Genomic DNA, 21,802 nt, shown 5'->3' with positions numbered 1-21,802 from the left:
AAACCCTGGGACACATTTACAGGAAAGAGGAAAAAGACATTCTTGAAATGGGCAAAAGTTAGCAAGTGAAAAAGCATTGTTACCTATCCACACTCTTCATGTAAAATCAGAACAAAGATATTCACATCCTTGTGAAAGAGGTCGCAATGCTAATTTACTGCATTTGGAGAGAGTTAAGAGTGAAATTATCCTCAGATCAAAGCCTTAAAATGAGGAAGACATCTGCTTAATGTCTTTGGAAAATTAGATCCTTTAAAAACTCTCAGACTGGCCCCAGGCACCAAAAATCTGGAAAAATCTCATGTTATAGGGAAGGAAATGCAGATAAATTCAAATGATAGAATTATTGAATAATAGATAATTTATTCTTATGAATAGCATAGCATAGCATAGCATAGCATAGCATAGCATAACATAGCATAACATAGCATAGAATAGAATAGACCAGACAAGGTTGGAAGAGACCTTTGAGATCATGGAGTCTAACCTATCATCCAACACCATCTAATCAGCTAAACCATGGCACTGAGCACCCCATCCAGTCTCTTCCTAAACACCTCCAGTGATCTGTTCATTATGACTCACAAGATCTAAATCTCTCCACAAATATATATTAATCTCCTACCAGAAAAATGGTAATAAAAATATTTGAGCAGACAATATTTATATATATATATATATATGCATGTTTTAATTTCCCTCTATATTGCTATAGAGTTGAATAACTTGCTAGACAACAGCTGCTCACAAAGAGTTTAATTTAAAATCTTTTAAGGTATTGTATTCCTCTTAAAAGCCTGCAGATTTGTACACAGGTTGCTCCTAAAACCACAGGCCTTCTGAATGCAAATTTATGCTGGGATGGACTTCCAGTTTCTTTGTCCTTGACTGAGATGATGTGGATGTGTTACATGAGCAGTCTCAGTTTTGGAACTGGACTTGCTTCAGTATGGCAGGCTACAGAAGCAGGAGTTTCTCCTTCTGTTTTAACAGTATCATCTGTACTTTTCACAAGTTCTTTGTCCCATCTTTAACATTTGGTTTTGATTCGCTGTGGCAGACAGTAGGATTAGTGAAAGACAAAAGGAAGAATCCAGTGGAAGGCTTATTACAAATGACATGCTCCAAATTAACCAGTCTCAAGCTGTTGTGTATGGGCTTCTGGTGGTTTGTCAGGTCCCAGTGGGAGATCTACTAGCAATCTGTCTAAGCTCTAGTGCCAAGTCTTACCAGTTAAACATTTGATAATGTTGCATGATGGTCCAATGGAAACGCTGACAGATGACTGATATTTGTGATCCAAAATGTTTTGGACAAGTGTTTGAAGTACTTTTGTAAAGGTTAGAAGATGTTGGCAGTGTATCTATGCATCATCAAATGAATTAGCAATCTACGAGCCGCACTAGAAACCTATGTCAGTTAGGGGCAACAGGCAGTAATTTATGTCACAGGGCATGCCAGAGGGAGATGCTAATAAAATCTTAGCTAGGCAAGCAAAATGGCACTTTTCTCAACTTACTTCATGTGTTTTGGGTTATGTCATGCTAGGAGAAGTTTCAGTTTGGAGGTAGGAGACAGAATTGATGCTGAAAGTTCAAGGGCAGCATATCTTCCAAACCTTCAATTTGAAAATCTGGTCAAGGGAGGACAAGCCTCCTTGCTGTAGCAGTTACACAGATCATCTCTTGGCTTTGCCACATGACAACAGTTTAAAGCAAGGGAATCTCAGCTTTCATGTCACTAGCTACTGGCAAAACTGGGACCTGGATGATTACAAACTGCTTTGCTTTAACCTCGTGGTATTTCTTTTCTACCTTTGTACTTGTTACTGCCCAATGTTTTTAATCCCTGTGAAACTCTTCGAAATCCATTAGGCATGCCAAAATCTTGTAGTGCCATTATTCTTCAGTAGCACAGTTATTAACTGTCTTTCTTGCTGAGAGAATTGTGCTTGGGAACTGTATGTCTTCTGTGAATAGCATCTTAAGCTTTAAATTTCCTGTTACCATTCTCATGCCATCTTGGCTGTGTGGCAAGAGGACTGCCACAGTATTCCAATCATTCAGCTTCTTGTGACCCAGTGTTTGGCTCTGATACCTTGGCCTGCACATCCAGCACCTAATATGGCCAGATGGTCTCCCATATAAGTTGTGGGCATGTCTGCTTATTTTTAAAGACAGAATAAGCCAGAACAAATCAATTCAGTCTGTTATGGGCAGGAAAGTGATACCTTCTGCCACAACAAAATGAAATGTTGAGTGAGAAATTAAAAAGAAAGAAAAAGAAGTTATTTGTACAGTAGAAATGTCCCTGATTTCAGCACTTATACTTGCAGGTTTGTGTGGGTCTGGAGGGAATTTAATTAGGAAGGAAAAAACCAACTGTATTTTGCTCACAGATAATGACAATGCTTAATATCAGTAGATCCATTGATTTAGGAAGTCAGAGCATTGTAGCATAGCAAGCATGTGCTTCTTGGGGTTATTGATGGATCTTAGTGGTAATAGCAATGTGTCAGACAGAAGAGAGTGGATGGCTCTGACTAACAAAGTGTCAGCAACTTCCTTTGAAATCAATCAATCTGGGCTTCAAAGTCAGACTTGTAGGGTAGAGATTAATTATTAGGCAGACACATATTCTGACCTTAGTTATAGGCAGATGGGCAACTGAAGTCTTGCTGTAATGAGTGAATGGTAGGGGTTGGAAGGGACCTCTGGAGATCATCTGGTTGCACTTAGTGTTCGTGAAATCAGAAATCATCACTGGTCACTGCAGGATAATGCAGGAAATATAGGATATGGATAGTACATTCTCTTCTGCTGCTATTTGTATACTTATTTTCTTCTGAAAAAGATTACACAGGCAGAGAGATAATTTTGCACATTTTAACCACATTCAGACTAATGATAGGCAAGCAAGAACCCAGTCCAGATAACAGGTGAAAAGAATCCAGTTCAGATAAACCCTTCTCTTAAAGTGGAGGCCTGTCCCAAACTCATATTTCCTTATATTGCTTTTCCCCTTCATTCCTCTTACAGATCTCCAAACTTCCAGAGAGATACTTCTTAATCCTTCATGATTTTGCTTGTGTCCTTACTGCCTCAGAATGTTCCTGTGCTGGAGGATCCTCAAAGCTGGAATAGTTCCTTTTTGAGGCTGTCCTCTTAGTCCTTGATTTTAGCTTGAGTCCTTCACTGCAACACTGAGTACAAGGGGGTAGCTGCTCTTCCTGGTCAAGTAAGGAAGATTTTACTCTAACAACAGCAATGAAACAAATTAAAGCAAAAAACCTCCAAAACCCCCACAACTCCCCCCCCCCCCAAAAAAAAAACACCCCAACAACCAAGCACAACCAAAGCAAAACACCAAAACCAAACCCCCAAACCTTCATTGCTTTATTTTTAATCACTCCTCCTCAACCTGTTTTTGATACTCACATCTTGATAAACTGGCACAGTGAATTGCTGCATTCCTACACAGTGCAGCATTTCCCATTGCATTATGCTTTGACCTGCACTGACCGCTTTGCTCTTTGTCTGGGGTTTTCAGACGTTTCCCTTTCTCTCCTAACTTGTTTGTCTAATTCATGTTTCATATCTCTTTTCTTTCTCTCTTTCCTTTCTTTTAATTTAATTTTATTTTCATCCTCCCTCCAGGGAAGCTCCCCCACCCTTCCTCATCAGTCGTTGTTTGATCATAATAGCGGAACGTTGGCTGAAGAAAACGGGTTGCATAAAAATCCAGGGCTGAACTTTACATCCCTTTCAGAAGTCCCCATAAAACAGCTTTCCAAAAGTGAAAAAATAAACCCCACCCAAAAGCCCAGACCCTGAAAAGAATTAGCTAACACCTCTCCCAAATCCAACAGTGCTTAACTTAGCCTTGGATGTGAAGTCTCACAGAAACAGACGCTCCAATTCCAGGCCAAAATGCTGCTCATGGAGATCCTGTGCAGTCAGCACAAAGGATTGTCTCAGATCCCTTCATGCTCCTCAAAGGCTTGCTGGTGTCCAGAAAGGAGTATGCCACCTACAGCTGACAGCAAAAATGTAACCAGCAAAGCTGACTGAAGTGATACTGAGAACAGTGGCAATCAAACCAGGGCAGAAAGCACTGGGTGCAGCAAGTTAGGTGAGTTTTATAGCCTCTGGACTAACCCTGACATGTCCTCCTGCGCTAGACGGAGCAGAGAGATAGATGTTAGCACTTACAAGAACATTTTTTTCCAAGCCTACATGTCCCACAGGAGGGTATCCCCCCAATAGCTCTGTCTGCTCAGTCAGTCCCTTTCTAAGCATTGTACCTCTTTTAAAATTGCTCTGTGCCAGCAGTGCTTGAAAACAGCCCTAGCTGGCTTGCAGAGGAAGCCTCAATGCAACTAAAAACTTCCCTTATTGTGATGGGAAGGAGAAATGTTGCCCTGCAACACAAAGAGTTTAGCAAGGCAGATTCAGGACATTTTTAAGTCTAGCTTTTTGTACCACAGCTGTTGCTGCATAATCTGATGGGGAATTTCTCAAATCCTTGGTTTCCCTAGTACTGATTTATGCTTGTTTAACTGGAGTGAGCTCTGTCTTAGTCTATTGGTTTTGGATGTTGAAATTACTTCTAAATGGCCCAGTAAGCAAGTAGGAGGAATAAATTTTGATTGCACTATACCACCTGTATTCCTGACAGCTTAATTTGTTAATGTCAAGCCTGCAGGCGCTAAATGAATGCTCATGAAAGTCTTGACTACCTGATGAAGGGCACTGCCTGGTATGATGCAGTTAGCTGAGCTCATCGATTCTGATGGACAGCTGGAGCTCAGTGGCTTTTTCCCAATGAGCTTAATCAAAGACATCAGAATAATAGAAGCTCTCTAAATGAGAAGGGCAGTGAGCTAAGACAGTTAATTAGATTTTTAAAAAAATATATAATTGTTATGTCTATTATACTTCCCATTTGTCTTTGACATTTCAGTCTTGACCACAAATGAACATAACTGTTCTGTTGATTTCACATCAATCAAAGGGAGTGGTAATTTGCATAATAAGCTGAAAGTATTTGTATGAAACTAAGACCTGTAAAAGGGCCAAAAAAACCCCCTACCCCTCCCCCCCCAAACCAAAAACTCTCAAATTTTCAGGATTTTCTTGCCCTGTCTTAAGAGCAAAGGTGTTTGAAAGTCACTTTCACATACAGTCAACACAGGTTTTTAGATTAATTTTTATTTGTTTAATAATTTCAGTTTTCTTTTTCTTTTTTTCCTTATATTTTTCTTTTTCTTCTCCTTTTTCGTTTTCCTTTTTCCTTTTTCGTTTTTTCTTTTTGGTTTTGTTGTTTTTGTTTTTTTTTTGTTTTTCTTTTTCTTTTTCTTTTTCTTTTTCTTTTTTCTTTTTCTTTTTCTTTTTCTTTTTCTTTTTTCTTTTTCTTTTTCTTTTTCTTTTTCTTTTCCTTTTTCTTTTTCTTTTCCTTTTTCTTCTCATTTTCTTTTTATTTTTATTTTTCTTTTTCTTTTTTAGTTTTCCTTTTTCCTCTTCTTTTTTCTTTTTCTTTTTCTTTTTCGTTTTTCCTCTTTTTTTTTTCTTTTTCATTTTCTTTTTCTTTTTCCTTTTCTTCTTCTTCTTCTTCTTTTTCTTCTTCTTCTTTTTCTCTTTCTTTTTCTCTTTTTCCTGTGATTCTCACCCTGGCTAGCTGATGAGTTCAGTAGAATAACAAAGCAATTCCCTTTGACAGGAGGCACAATACCAGCTAACCCAGCTTGTCTGTGAGCAACAGGGCTGCCTGAGCAGCTGGCCCCTGTCCCACTGCCCGGAAATGCTGACAGCAACAGCTCCACCATTTCAGCTGCTAACTGGCTCCATAGTGAATCTTAATGGATAATGAATTGCCTAAGTGCTACCCAGCTCTGTCCAGATCTAATGAAAGAGAACAGCAGCTTTGGGACATCAGCTGCTTGGAGAGAGACCCTGTGCCACAGAGCTTTAAGAGCTTCACGAAAATTGTGTGGGTCACACTCTGTCCATAGTGACTCTCCCTGGTGCAGTAACAGCCATCAACCACGGTGCACTTTCAGTTAAAGCAGGATGAAAAAGTGTTTTGGAGACACCAGCACCTTTCAGCTGGCACAAAATGTTTTGCTATGACAGCAGCCAGCCACGACGGAGCCAACAGACAGAGCAGTGTGCATGCATGTTGAAAATTGGCTGATTTAGTTGCCTCCCCACACATACAAACGAATCCTGGTAGCTCCCTAATTGCCAAGCTGTTAGTTATGCAGTCAGGCAGCTCCAGATTAAGCCAGTCCCTTCAGTTTTAGACACTTGCTTTTATAGCTGTGAGGAAATCCACATTGCTTTGTCCACTTTTATTCAGCTCTCGGAGCTCTGAATGTGTGCACATGTGGACAGGCATTGTGTAAAGCTCCAAACAGATCAGTGCTGTGAGGCAGCTGCCCTTAGGTGCATATTCTGTGTACCTTGGATGACCAGGGACGGCTGTTTCATCTCTGGCGTCTTAGGCAGGCTTTATCTGAAACAGAAAAAGCCCTCAGCCTTGAACAAAAATCAGGAGCTTTACTTGGTGGCTTTTTCTATGTAGTAGAAAGTTATTCACTTCAGGTGGAATGATCACAAACATGTTAGGGTGAATTTTAAAGGCAGATCTGCTGTACGTTACTAAAGGCTTGTTGATGGGACAAGCTATTGCTTTGAGGAAGACTATCCCTGTGACATCTCAGTTGTGTGCTGGAAGTTCAAGACTTCTGGGAAGATTTCACTGCTATATAGCTGACCTTTGGAGAAAGAGTGGGTTGTGTTTCCTTGGATTTCCCTAAGCTTTTCCTAAGTTACAGGCTAAGCTGAAAATAACTTTCTTGAGAAACTGCTTTTCATAATTAAGGGGAAGGACATAACAAGAGTTGGTTTCTGAACAGAAATTTTTTAGCAACCCTAATCAGAGGACAGAGTCTCAAACTGCGCCAGGGGAAGTTTAGGCTTGAGGTGAGGAGAAAGTTCTTCACTGAGAGTTGTTGGCTATTGGGATGTGTTGCCCAGGGAGGTGGTGAGGTCACCATCCCTGGAGGTGTTCAGAAAGGTATTGGACGTGGCACTTGAAGCCATGAGGTGTTGGGTGACAGGTTGGACTTGATGATCTTTGAGATGTTTTTCAACCTTATTGATTCTATGATCAATGGGTCAGCTGTGTGGGTCTATAACCCTAATGGCTTCCTGACCAGCTGAGATTACAGCCTTATAACCTGTGAAGAGTGTGTACGGACATCACATGAAGTCCATCTTCAGGGCTCATTGTTGTGTGCTATGTGAATGGAGCAATCCAGTCAAGCTACCATCTGTAGTGTAGATGCAGTTCAGGACCAGTTGACTCATCCACACAGAGGCAAGGGAATAAATTAGTCACTTCACCACTCATTTAATTCTACACAGTCAGGTGTCCTCAAGCTTTTTCAGGAACTATATATTTAAAAGCAGCACCAGTGGATGTATCCCAGTCCTCCTGACTCAGAGTCTTCAATATCCTTCCAGCACACATACTGTGTCTCCATAGCACCACCCATTACCCTGGAAACTGATGGGAAGTCCAAATGAGGCTTGTGTGGCCAGTACCATCCTGACAAAGCAGCAGGATACAAAGCACTTTATATGTTTTTTGCTTACCACCAATCTGATGGTAAAAATTCCTGGTACAGAGACAACTTTAAAGCCACTAACACTTTGACACCATTCCTAGTGTGGTTTCCAAGAAAAGCAACCACTTCTTTTTTTTTTTGTTGGGTATCACTAGTTTCCACAGCTGAGAAATTACTGCTAGGTGCCAGAAAGTTTCCTTCAACTCCATTTAGCTTTTATTCTTGCTTGCAGCTGCAAAAGCTGACTTTAAGCTCCTGTTTTCTAGTTCTTTAAGCACAGGCAGAGCTTTAGATTGCTTTCTGTTGTGACAATCTTTCATGTTCCTCTTCCCCTGTCCCTAGCCCTTGCTAGAGTTGGCAAATTGTTGACTCAGATGCCACAGTGGTCTCTTCAGTTTTATTTGTGTGGTGGGAGAAGTCGTGGCTGCTGCAGAGACTGTTCTTACTGTATCCATAGCAGCCAACATTGCATTTGACTGCTTTGGAAGGGGTCCCTGATGAGCACTGGATTTGCATGAAAGGCTTGAGACTGTTCATACAGACCATCAAATAAAACAGAGGAAATTTCCCTTTTTTGCTGCCTTTGCAGAAAGGAAAATAATAATTGCTATGGGCTTCATAGTGTGAGTTCTCAGGGCTTGCTGAGCCAGAGCAGGTTTTTCCTGTGGATCATGTCAAGGTATCCAGAAATCTTTAATTTGCCAGTCTGACTCTTCTCTCAGAGTAGATGATTTTCATAGAATCATAGAATCAATAAGGTTGGAAAAGACCTCAGGGATCATCAAGTCCAACCTGTCACCCAACACCTCATGGCTACTAAACCATGGCTTCAAGTGCCACATCTAATCCCTTTTTGAACACCCCCAGGGATGGTGACTCCACCACCTCCCAGGGGAGCACATTCTAATGGCCAATTACTCTTTCTGTGAAGAACTTCCTCCTCACCTTGAGCCTAAACTTCCCCTGGTGCAGCTTGAGACTGTGTCCTCTTGTTCTGTTGCTGGTTGCCTAGGAGAAGAGACCTGTACCACATAGGTATCCTTTTGTTTCTGATTGCTTCGCCTTCTTGTGATGCGAGCGGTACCTACCCACTCATCTCCTCACATACCAGCATATGACTGCTTTGATTTGAAGATATTCTGTGCTAGGATGCTCCCTCAGCTCTCTTTAATGCAGAAACCCCAGAAAGTTTAAATATCTTGAGACTTTAAGCACATGTAGTTGGAACTGTCATTATCTGCTTCGAGCTGTCCAATTTTTAGCCTAATTTTTAGGTTAAGTTTCACAGTTTTTGGACTTCTGGATTAGTATTGAAAGCTCAGTTCTGGAACCTCTTGCTTGCTGGCCACCTATTATTGGTTGGTGGTGAATTTAGGCTATTCTGGCTTTGGTTGTGGAAGCCTGAAGGTATTACTCTGGGCAGACAAACCCCAAACAGACTCAAACCAACAAGCTTTTAAAATGTCATTGCAGATTTGCCAGATAGTTTTAATGCTGCCATCAGGAATAGAAAACGGTGTCCTGAGAGAAAAAAGGCTTCTTTAGAACCCTTTAAAGAATGACCTATAGAACTCCCTTTGTGGAATTGTATGGAATAGTAAAAGTCCCCCAAACTGTTAAAAAAGAAAGGGAAATTGCTCTGGCAGGTCTTTTAATGAGCAATTTTGGGACAAATCTACTGCAGATTTACATACGCCTATTGACAGTTTCATGCTGCTTTACTGCAGTAGTGCTGTCCAAAACCATGACTGTGATAAGTAGAGAACACTGAACACAGCCCTCAAAAGTGAATTCAGTCAGGCTCTTACTGGGCTGCTCTCACTGCTCCACCTAACTTAAGCCTTATTTTCCAACTCCCTGAGAATTTATGCCGATTAAATCCATCTGCTAGCACTGGCGTGTTCCTGACCCTGTGGTGAGGCAGTTCAGGGAGCTGAAGGGGAAGATAAGTAACCTTACAAAACAAAGTAAATTGTTTTCAGTCAGTTCAGCTCCCTGAACTTGACTGCTAAGAGATCATCAAGCTCCAGTGGTAGTGTGGATTTAATGAATACTCTAGGAGAAAAGGTATACTCCGGGAGCTTGATATCTTAAATCTCACCTGATCCCTGGCTTCTGAATGGGATTTACTGACATGAGTCAGGATTCCACTTCCCAATTAGGATAACTTGCTTTCTGATTTCCCAGAGTTTGTTGTAACTCATCAGGACACACCTTGATGAAATAAAGTGCAGAACAAATAACTGAACTGATTTAATGGGGCTGGGAGTTAGCTACAGACTAGAAAGAAAACGCTAATAGAACATTTCAAAATGCAACAGGATTGCAATTTGTTAACCAGGTCATTTGTGCCGTTTCATAGTTCTGCCAAACCAGCAGATAAGGTAAAGTCTTGACCCCTCTGGAATCCACAGGAGGGTTTTTTTGTTTATTTCTTTACTTGAACCAGGATTTGAATGCAAACATTTTACTCTTCCAACAGCAAGCAGAAAGTCAGCATTTACTCTCTCTGCATCTACAGTGGCCATGGATTTGGATATGTGAATATATTTATTAGTATAAATGGGAGCTCATGGATCCACAAGGTGTATTTAAAACAAAAAAAGAGGGGATAAACATCTAGAATCAAATAAAAAACTACTGAACTGTCCATATATAATTATTATTGTAGTATAAAGTCCAAGAAAAGCATTGAAGTTGGGGAGGAAAGGGATGTTTTATCAAGCACTTAAAGGCTACTGATTACCTTTCACAGGCAGGTTTCCTTGATTTGTTCACAGAGCCTGCCTAAACCACAAAAAATGGGCTGTGTAACACAAGAGACTTTTATCTGACACAAAAGAAGCACAGCATCACCTTTGGAAAAGTCTCTGCTGGCACAAGTGAACTCTATATAAAGTGCTCTCCCTTCAGTATCTTTGGCTAAAGTCTTTTTCCTGTCTGGCTATGAAATATTTGGAGCCTCTTAACCAGCACACTACCACCTCTTGTAACACTTGCTCAAGTGGAGAAAGGCCTCCAGAGGTCTCTTCAAAACTCTAATTATTCAGTGATTATGTGACTCTGCAGTGTTGTCATGAAAGTATGCACCTGAATACACACACAGAGAGAAAAAGGGTATGGGGAGGGTCCTTTCAGTGATCATATTCAGGACCTGGCCTTTATTTCAGGAAATTTCAATAGCAATATGACTGTAAGTACAGTCCCAGCAGGGCAGTGACTGTAGCAGGTGCAGAACAGCAAGAAAGAGTTGCAGAGACTTAAGTATGCATTTTCTTCCACTCTTCCTCCTGAAGAGAGGTAGGTGGGCAGCAGCTAGTCTTCCTCTCCTTGTAACAGCAAAGCCCTGAAAGTCCTCTTCATTCTGAATCTTATTCACTCAGAGATAGTGAATAGGTTCTTATTTTCCATCTATTTCATTTAATGCATGCATTTTGCAATGAGCAGAAGTCTCTGTCCCTGGTGGGTTACAATATTAAGCAGAGAGACAAAGCCATTGAGATCAGCTTTTAAATGTTCCTGGTGTTCCTGTAGCTGCTCACCCCAGAGAACCTGTAATTGACATGCTTGACAAAGAAAGAGGAATGTATAGATGGGAAAGCCAATGAGGGCTGGAGCACCTCTCCTATGAGGACAGAATGAGAGAGCTGGGGCTGTTCAGTGTGCAGAAGAGAAGGCTCTGAGGAGACCTAATTGTGGCCTTCCAGTATCTGAGGGGGCTGACAAGAAAGCTGGGGAGAGATTTTTTAGGGTGTCAGGGAGTGATAGGACTAGGGGGAATGGAATTAAAACAGAAATGGGTAGATTCAGATTGGGTGTTTGGAAGAAGTTCTTCCCCATGAGGGTAGTGAGACCCTGGAACAGGTTGCCTGGGGAGGTGGTAGAAACCTCATCCCTGGAAATATTTTAAGGCCAGGCTGGATGTGGCTGTGAGCAACCTGCTGTAGTGTGAGGTGTCCCTGCCCATGGCAGTGGGGTTGAAAGTGGATGATCCTTGAGGTCCCTTCCAACCCTAACAATTCCATGATTCTACGATTCTTTAATGGCAAAATTAGCAAACAATGAAACAAATATGGGTTTACATAACGATCAAGACCAAGCTTTCTCAGATGCCTACAGCCACATCTCTGTGGTGTGGAACTAGCTTGTTTTATTTCTCTTTAAATGCAGTGGGTAACATCTTGTAAAAACAGGATTCCACGAGATTTTCAAGGAGACAAAAAAATAAATGATGAGGTGACACCACCATTGTGTGCTTCCACAAGCTTGCCATAACTCAGAAATTCGGGAGAAGATTGTCAGCTTGTCAAAATAACTCCCCCAAAATGAGAGAGGCAATTTCCCACAGCTTGATAAAAACAGATGATGTCTGCTCGTTCAGAGGCAGCCTGAAATTGTTCCTCATTCTCAATCCCCCAATTTTTTCCTCCTGGCCTCAGCTTGATTACTATTGATTTGAATAGCACTATTGATAATAAAGAAGTAAGGGAAGGACATATATTTAAGCCCTGCAGGATCCAAGTCTTATTCTGCTGAATTTTCTTGTTGCTCCAGATGAAATTTATTGGAGGTAGGGATACCACTGACACAACCAATTTGATTACCTTTCATTTTTAATAGATTCAGCATTTCAGTAATTTGTCAATTTATAAAACAAATCAGCATCATAGAATGCAATGGGTTGGAAGGGACCTTTAAAGGTCATGTAGTCCAAGCCCCTGCAGTAAGGAAGGACATCTTCAGCTGGATGAGGTTGTTCTTATTTCTTTATGCTGACATTTTAATGCCAGAGTGGCAGTTGCTGGCATAAAATGCTGCTGCTAAAAGAATAATGTCAGAATGCCTATTTTCTCTGCACTCTTCTGTTTACAATATTTTACATCAGGAAGCTATTCCACTGACATTATCTCTTCAATTAGACAAGCCTGCTGTGCCACTGGTAATTGTGAAGTGCATTATTGTACCAACACAAAAGAAGTTCTTCTCCAACATGTGTGACAGCACAGTAGGTGGGGGAGTTGTGCCCACACTTTGGCTCTTCAGAGTTTGTATTCAGACTATGTTCAAGTGTCAGGATAAGCTGAGGAAGAATGACAACAGGGCTCATAAGCAGAGCTGTAATGCATTCCATTTCAGCAACCCATTAATTTTGTTTTCTTAGGAGCACTGCAAAGGTGTATCAGGTAGCATGAAGAATTGTTGACATTTTCATGTATACCTTTTTTTGTTTGACTCTTCAGCTATGTGATTGAAAGCTACTGCATATTATGGGATTTTGCAGAAAGCCCAAGACTTATATTTTCAAAAGCAGAGGTGGCACTGAGGAAACTGAGCAACTCTGGAAATCAAAGTCTGTTAATCACCTATATTGTTTAGACCAACACTTTAAAACCCAGAAATACTTGGTTGCCTCTTGGAATTCCAGTGAAATCTTAAAGTACACCATCCACCTTCTGCCAAACACATTGCTAAATATCTCCTAAGGGCTGATACTGCTCTAAGGAGCCACGTGGAGTTTTAGGCCAAACTCACAACTGTTGTTAAGCCAGAGTTTCATTTAAGAGCAGACCAGGATCAAGAATGCTTCTCTCTTGTACCCTGTTTCTGACAGTGGCCAAAAGAAGATTTATTGGAAAGTGTTTAGGAGCAAGACTGTCACAGAATCACAGAATTATCAGGGTTGGAAGGGACCTCAAGGATTATCCAGTTCCATCCCCCCTGCCATGGGCAGAGACACCTCACACTAGATCAGGTGTCACATAGGAATACTTCTCTGGTGTCTTACCAGTGTCAAAAAAATCAGTGTTCAACAGTCTTCTGAGCCAGAGATGCCATCTTTTTATGGAATGAACTTCAATGGAGTTTTCTTCCTTGAATTTTTATGCTCAGATTTGGATTTCTTTTTTGTTAGTGTTTTTTGTTGTAGTTTGGTTTGGTTTTGATTTTGGTTGTGTTTGTTTTGGTTTTGGGTTTTTTGGTTGTTTTGCCCTGTGCCAAGGGACTGCTCCTACCAGCCAGTGAATTTGATGCCTCCTGATTCTCAGGGAATTTCTTCATTAAAAATGTCTTTATGCAACAGCAAGCTTCCAATCACAAATGTGGTGAAATCAGTGGGAAATTTTCCTGTGGATATCCCTCTGCTTCATTTTCCTCTTTGTAAAGTACAGCCATGTTCCCACAACATGTAAGGATGCTGCTTAGATGCTGTGCCAAGTGTGTGGAAATACCCTTTGGGAAAAATGAACAGCTGAACAGCATGCTGTACATGAAACTCAGGCTCTGAGAGTGAATAATAAGGAGAAAACAAATTATCAGTGGGATGCTCATTAAGCAAACACCATCCTCTAGTGTACTGGACAAGCACAGACAAGCTTGTTATCCTCTTCTATAATTTGAAGCAGTATCCTAATAGGTATGCCAGTTCTGAGTCCAGTTCTGGGCCCCTCAATTTAAGATGGACATTGAGACTCTTGAATGTGTCCAGAGACAGGCGATGAGGCTGGGAAGAGGCCTCAAGCACAAACTCTGTGAGGAGAGGCTAAGGGAGCTGGGGTTGTTTAGCCTGGAGAAGAGGAGGCTCAGGGGAGACTTTATTGCTCTCTGCAATATTGCTCTCTACAACTACCTGAAGGGAGGTTGTAGCCAGGTGGGGGTTGGTCTCTTCTCCTAGGCAACCAGCAATAGAACAAGAGGACACAGTCTCAAGCTGCATCAGGGAAAGTTTAGGCTGGAGGTGACAAGAAAGTTCTTCGCAGCAAGAGGAATTTTCCATTGGGATGTGCTGCCCAGGGAGGTGGTGGAGTCATTGTCCCTGGAGGTTTCCAAGAAGGGATTGGATGTGGCACTTGGTGCCATGGTTTAGTAGTCATGAAGTGTTGGGTGACAGGTTGGACTTGATGATCTTTGAGGTCTTTTCCAACCTTATTGATTCTCTGATTTTATGCCAAAATGTGACAAATTCAGGTGGCTCATGCTTGACTTTACAGTCCTGAAAAGTGGTTTCAGTGTAGCTTGTGCATGTCCCATGTCAGAGAGAACACCTTTCACACAGCGAGACAGCTGCTTATTTAAAACTGACTTTGTGTATCTCTCTCTCTTAAGTCACACAAGAGGTTGAGTTTTGAGAGCACCTGAGTCGTTGCTTTCCAAAAATTTCTTTTCACTTCACATCCTACCCACTGCATTATGGATAGGCCACTGCAAATATTATTCCTGTAAAGGAAAGTGTCTGCTCATAACTGCTGTGATCTGTACAGATTGTATGTGCTAGAGTTAACTGTAGTGTTTATCATGCTCGTGTTGGTAATGAAATCCAGTTGCTTCTCAGTTGCACTGAGCTGCTCGCCACTAGCAGCTCCCATACACAATTATGTTTTACATGAGGAAAGGTGTTTGTAAGACACCCCAGGCTAGTAAATACAAAAGTGATGGATTTGGAAACATCTCTGAAAGCCATCTCCTATGACATTTATAATCAAGAATTATTTTTGTAGCTATTGAGAATAGGGGCAAATACCAATGCCAGGTGTCCAGCTCTCTTAGCAAAGACTCAGGAATGAACAGATCCAGAAGAGGTTTAAGTGGATTTCTAAAGTAAACCCTTCTTGCTCTGTCAGCTGTTTTACCTCTGGGTTAGAGCTGACATGAGCTTCCTGGCGATGTTTGAAAGATTACCTTTTCCCACTCCAAGTCTTACTTTCCTGAGGGTAAAGCTTCACAGCTGTCAGTGGAGATGGCAAAAGAGGAGCAGTAGAGGTGAAGGAGTAGTGGAGGTTAATGTTAGTACAGTATTAGTGCAGATGGAAGCTAAATGCATAGTTAGATGAAAATTCAATAGTCCTATGCTCTGTAATGCATATTTTGTGACAACAACTGAGGCAGTATTCCACCATGGTCTGGTATGACCCCACTGACAAAAAGACTGAGCTTCAGTTTTGGGTTCATGATGCTGTAGGAGCAGGAGTAGCATTTGGCAGCTGAGATTTAGGTGTATTTGATTTTCTAACCAGCAGCAATTGTTCATGACTGCGAGGTCCACGCCTTGTGCTGTGAGCCACTGGCGATGTGGTCACAAACCTTACTGAGAGGGGAAGCAAATCTGCAGGCGGCTAACCCCCACTGCTGCCAGAGCTTCTCAAGGTCTTTAGTTTGTTGTAGCTACCAAAGGTTTCATTTGCTCTTTCATCATCACAGTAATACCATCCACCACACTCTGTGCAAAAGGCTATTTGGTATCTAGATGCTATTTTTACTCCCTCCCCCCCCTTATTTTTTTTGGAGTGTGTGTATTTATTTAAATTAAATGTCAGATGCCTGAGAAAGCAGCAAGAAATGCAAAGCAAGTTCTAAAGGTGCTTTATCAGTGTATTATTTGGTATTGCAAGCCATCTGGATGTATATGATTAACATTTAGGTTTAATCAGCTTGAAAAATCATTTAACAGCTCCCTGCTTTTCATTCATTTCTCCTCCCTTCTCAAAACCCTGAGCACTTCTAAGAGCAATCTAATTAAAGAAAAAAGAAAAGCATATTTAGTTGGTTTTCAAATGCCTGTGTCACTTTTGAACATCAAGAGAGGAGCTGATGTCTGACCAATGTTTTCCATTCACCATTCTTTTTATGCACCCAGGGAAAAGAAAGGAAGAAATGTCAGCTTACTTATTTCCAGGAAACATTACAAACTCCCCACCCAACCCTGCAGTGTGTTTTTGCTTTATTTTGTTAATAGCCTGCATTCTGATTGCTGTTTGGTAAAGAATAAAAGAGGAGTCTTCAGCCATGGGAATGCAGAGATGTTTATTTCCACTTGGGGAGTATAACGTGCTTTTAAGAACGATGGGGCTGTTTTCAGAGTCAGTCGCTGGAGCACCTGGTATCCCACGCTCCACCCAGGAGTAGAAAAATAGTTGGAGCTGCAGGAAGGCAATACAGCTGTGCAAGCTTATATGAGGACTTGTTGATTCAGTTCAGCTCAGAAAATCAGCCATACCCATAAATGTGTAGTTGCCTGAGAGAGAGAGAGAGAGATACCATTTGCTAAAACACCACTTTCCTTCTTAATTTTCTTGTGTCTAGTTAACATTAGAGTGTCCCACCATTTCTCTGGCAGCATGGTGTGATCGAGTGCTGCTCTCTTTGAAATGATGTGCTAGATGATTAAATTTTTAAGGGGGAAAAAAAATCATGTAGTAAGGAGAAATTCAGATCCAGCTGTTGATGTTTGTGGTGGTGCAACCTGGTTAGAATAGAATAGAATAGAATAGAATAGAATAGAATAGAATAGAATAGAATAGAATAGAATAGAATTAACCAGGTTGGAAAAGACCTTTGAGATCATCGAGTCCATCATCCAACACCATCTAATCAACTCACCCATGGCACCAAGCACCCCATCAAGTCCCTAGAAAAGTCTGATTAAATTTTATGCCTGTGAGTGGTTGTCCTTGGCAATAAATGCAGTTTCTTGCATGAACCCCCTTCTGCCTGGGTTTTCTAGGCTGTTATATAGTTACAGAGGAGAGCCCTGGCTGGAGGTTACCATACATCTAGGGCAAAGAGCAGCAAGTGTTTCAGCGGCTGGGATTCAATTCCTGGAAGGGCTGGATGAATCACCTCCCGTTGGTCCAGCTGAGGGAGAAACTCCAGCAGCCATCCTGGAAGCAGGAAAAATTAAATGAAGGATGTGCTAACATAATATTCAACAGTCAGGGATAAATGAGGATATGGAAAATGGTCTCATGTCAAAATTGGTCTACCTCTGTTTTAGGCATTGAAGAGATGCCTGTTTGGTACCTGTAGACAACAGCGAGGCATGTACCCTCAGGGAGTGATTCTCTTGTCTGAGGTAGAGAGCATGGAGCTGCCTGTTTCTTTCCACTGACTCTAGAGGGAGTACAGCCTAGCTTCGAATGGATGTCTGAGGCACAGATAAATCCAGCTGGGACTGGGAATCCCACCCACAGTGCTCAGCACGACGCGGCTCTGCTCCCAGTTAGCCCATCAGAGCAGCACTGTAATGGCAATCACTGCATGCAAAACCGGCACATTGGCATGCATGCTGGACATTTATGAAGTATTTGATTTCTCCTGGGCTTTCTGTACCATTCATCACTCAAGAAGCTGGATTTTCCAGAGTTAATGGCTCTACTTTTATGACAAGCTGGCTAGATGAAACAGATTATCTGCAAATGAAAAACAGCTACAGAGGTTGAGATGGAAATGCCTGTGATTATGAATGGCCAGTCAGATGGATAGTATCAATCTCTCTGCTTGATTTTCCATTATCCTTGCTAGCAGGATTTGCTCTCTGATTGTTCCAGAATGAATATTTTCTTGAGGATGCATCACAGAGTTAAGCATTTTCTTCTGTTCTACTTAGACTCAGCAAGGGGACCAATAACAACATATTGAACTCTGGCTCTCAGATGAGGTGCCTGGACCAAGTCTAGAATCACTCAGAAATGCAGGTTTTTGCCTCATTGTGCAGAACCTTCAGCTGTTTTAGCTGCAAAAGTCGACATGGTGTCTACTGAACATACATGAATTGTATTTTGTAATTTGTTCAGATTTTCCCTGGGTAGGAAATCCAGTCAAGAACAGACAGGATGTGCTGTCAGTGCCAGCTATAAAATGTGTGCTTTGAAGTTCAGGATTTTGAAGAAAAAGTTGACAGGATTTATCAGGACTGAGTGCTACTTGTTTCTCTCCTTGGCCCAGTAAAGACCAAGAGGGATAAATTCTAAAGCCATGCTGCTCAGCATATATAATTGGAACCTCAAATGGTGATGGCTTGGCAAAGCTATAAGGAGACATGCAGGCTGCAGAACATGAAGTACTGTAGGCTAACAGCAGGCTGGATTGTGTCACCCTGCTGACAAAATGTCATTACACACTCCTACCAAATTGTTTTCTTGTAGTTGCTGTACTTTACTACACTTACACACTTTTATGCCAGGAATGTATTTACCTATAGACACCTTTCCATGACACAGTGATCTGTCTGAATATACAAGCAGACAGATGGACTATAATCTAGTCTATGTAGTACCAACAAAGATATGCTCTTTCCACTTCCCTCTGACCTTTATATTTAAAGTGCTTTTTGAATGCCACCATCCACACAACCACATGCTTCAGCAAAGGCCACTGTCCCTAAAAGCTGTTATGAGAAAGACTTTCTTTGAAGTAAAACCGTTCAACTTAGCCCCTCTCCTTCTAGTGCCCAAAGGGGAAAACAAAAAGAAAAGAATCATAGAATCATAGAATCAATAAGGTTGGAAAAGACCTCAAAGGTCATTAAGTCCAACCTGTCACCCAACATCTCATGACAACTAAACCATGGCTTCAAGTGCCACATCCTCCCTCCAGGGATGGTGACTCCACCACCTCCCTGGGCAGCACATTCCAATGGCTAACAACTCTCTCTGTGAAGAACTTTCTCCTCACCTCAAGCCTAAACTTCCCCTGGCACAGCTTGAGACTGTGTCCTCTTGTTCTGGTGCTGGTTGCCTGGGAGAAGAGGCCAACCCCCACCTGGCCACAACCTCCCTTCAGGTAGTCGTAGAGAGCAGTAAGGTCTTCCCTGAGCCTCCTCTTCTCCAGGCTAAACCACCCCAGCTCCCTCAGCCTCTTCTTGTAGGGCTGTGCTCGAGGCCCCTCCCCAGCCTTGTTGCCCTTCTCTGGACACATTCAGAAGTCTCAATGTCCTTCTTAAATTGAGGGGCCCAGAACTGGACACAGTACTCAAGGTGTGGCCTAGCTAGTGCTGAGTACAGGGGCAGGATAACCTCCCTGCTCCTGCTGGCCACACTATTCTTGATGCCAGGATGCCATTGGCCTTCTTGGCCACCTGGGCACACTGCTGGCTCATGTTCAGCTGCTGTCAACCAGTACCCCCAGGTCCCTTTCTGCCTGGCTGCTCTCCAACCACTCTGTCTCCAGCCTGTAGCTGGGGTTAATAGGTGTCATAAGTTGTTTCTGTGTTTAGATAAACAGAGCTGTGAATTCTAAAGCTCCACATTCCTTGCATCCACCCCTGTTAATTAATAAAATTGCTTAAACATGTTAGACATCCATACATATGTTTTCTCAGTAAGTTTAAAGGTGGACCCAAGAGCAGGACTGGGGAGCAGTCCTTCCCCACACACTTCACAAGCTGTGGCTCACACTCACTGCCTGAGCTTTCCTGAGGAGGTGTGTGGGCTGGGGACAGCTTTATGGTGCCCATCTTCTATTCAGTTCAAAGCAGACAGATCTAATTACAAGTGCTATAATCTGTAAAGATTTTGCAATTCAGGAAAGCTTTTAAAAATCCTTCCTGACAAACTGAAGAAATCAGCCTTTATTGCATTTCTTCATCTTTGCCTGGCTGCAGGGAGTTTAACAAGGACCTCTGCTGTTCGTTTAATTTATTACACACATTCCTGTAAGTTTCGTTTCTCCTCTTCTCTTCTCTTCTCTTCTCTTCTCTTCTCTTCTCTTCTCTTCTCTTCTCTTCTCTTCTCTTCTCTTCTCTTCTCTTCTCTTCTCTTCTCTTCTCTTCTCTTCTCTTCTCTTCTCTTCTCTTCTCTTCTCTTCTCTTCTCTTCTCTTCTCTTCTCTTCTCTTCTCTTCTCTTCTCTTCTCTTCTCTTCTCTTCTTTCTCTTCTCTTCTTTCTCTTCTCTTCTCTTCTCTTCTCTCTTTTTTTTATTTGTTAATGAGTTCTCATTTTGTTGGTGTTTCACAACATTATTTTTTTTTCATGCCCCTTGTGTGCTTACATGCACCAATTATATGACACATAAAAACCTGCAAATCCTCCAATAGCAGCTGGTGTAGTTAATAAACTTGTAACTTTACCCTTGTTGAACTGTGTCGAATCCCTGTAACATCTGGCATATTTTAATTTCAGTGCTATTGAGGGTTGAATTTTCATTTAAGAGCTCCCAACTACGAAGCTGTCAAGAATTTCTTTGCACTGTGTCTTCTTTCAGCTCCTTAAACTGTGTCTGTAAGCGTGAAGACTTGCAATTGACAACTGCTAGATATTTCTGGGGATTTTCTTCCTTTCTTTCATTTGTCCTAAGGGTTTGTTTTCCCTTTTTTTTAATTTTCTCTCTGGTTTTCTGATCTGGTGATTAGCCCAAGCAAATGAATAGTGGATTGCAATTTCTCCCTGCTGAGCTGACCTGTCTATCTGTGCTACTGTCTGTGCTTCTCCCTGAAAGAGGAGATGGGCAGCTATGGACAGGGGGAGCACGAAATTGACAGTGGTTTGTAGGAATACTGTTTTGTCTCCCATGCTCTGTCATGTCAGACTTTTGTAACATGCCTGCACTTAGTAGTTTTTAACAATGGTCTCCTTAATATAACTGGATTTCAGTTGCATTCACATAGGTCAGAATAAACCCTTCAGAGGTGTTGCTTGTATCACATTTAGTCTCAAACTCTAGCCCTCGAACCTGCTCTTCCACCCTCCCACCTGCTTCCTTAGTTTTTCAAACAAAAGTCTCATTGAGGAATATTTGCTAGAGTGTGTTAAAGGGTTAATACATTCCTCTCACTGGAATGTAATGGATCATCCGTGTCTTGCTTATTAGCTCATCTGGGACTACCCCAAATGATATGTGATCTGTGTAGGCACTTTCAGGCAAACCATGCCATTAGTAATGCTTCCATAGTACCCTCTCAGCTGTGTGAGAAGGCACTTTTCAAAGGCAAGCTGAAGCATGTTGCAGGTTTCACAAAAGGAATGAATGAGAGACAAAAACCAAAGTGATGCTTGTCACTGTCATTGTCTCCTCTCCTTGGTTCAAGGCTATGGGTCTCCACACAAGCTCACATTTAAAGTCTGTCATGTATCCTCTTTTGTCTAGATGGCTATAATGGTCTTAATATGGAAAGAAATTGCTTTGCTTGGGGGAGCCAGTGGAAACCCTTTGTTAGGAATTGTATGACTCTAAACAGGCTTATCATGTGATATAGCAATAGGTTCAGTAACATGCTGGAAAAATACAATTAAAGCTGTTGTTAGTCTGTGCAGACTGAAAGACCTGCTTAAAATCACTTTATGTGTAGCTTTGTGAAAGACCCAGCCAGAGATTGCAGTCTAAGGGCTGTCTGGCAGCTGGAAACATCCCTTCCAAGCTTCCTGGAAACCTCCCTTCTGGGCAGAGTGAGGCAGAGTTTTCAGTA

Source organism: Dryobates pubescens, chromosome 28, assembly GCF_014839835.1.
Source record: "Dryobates pubescens isolate bDryPub1 chromosome 28, bDryPub1.pri, whole genome shotgun sequence".
Classification (NCBI taxonomy): Eukaryota; Metazoa; Chordata; class Aves; order Piciformes; family Picidae; genus Dryobates; species Dryobates pubescens.
Note: the sequence above shows the minus strand (reverse complement) of the source record.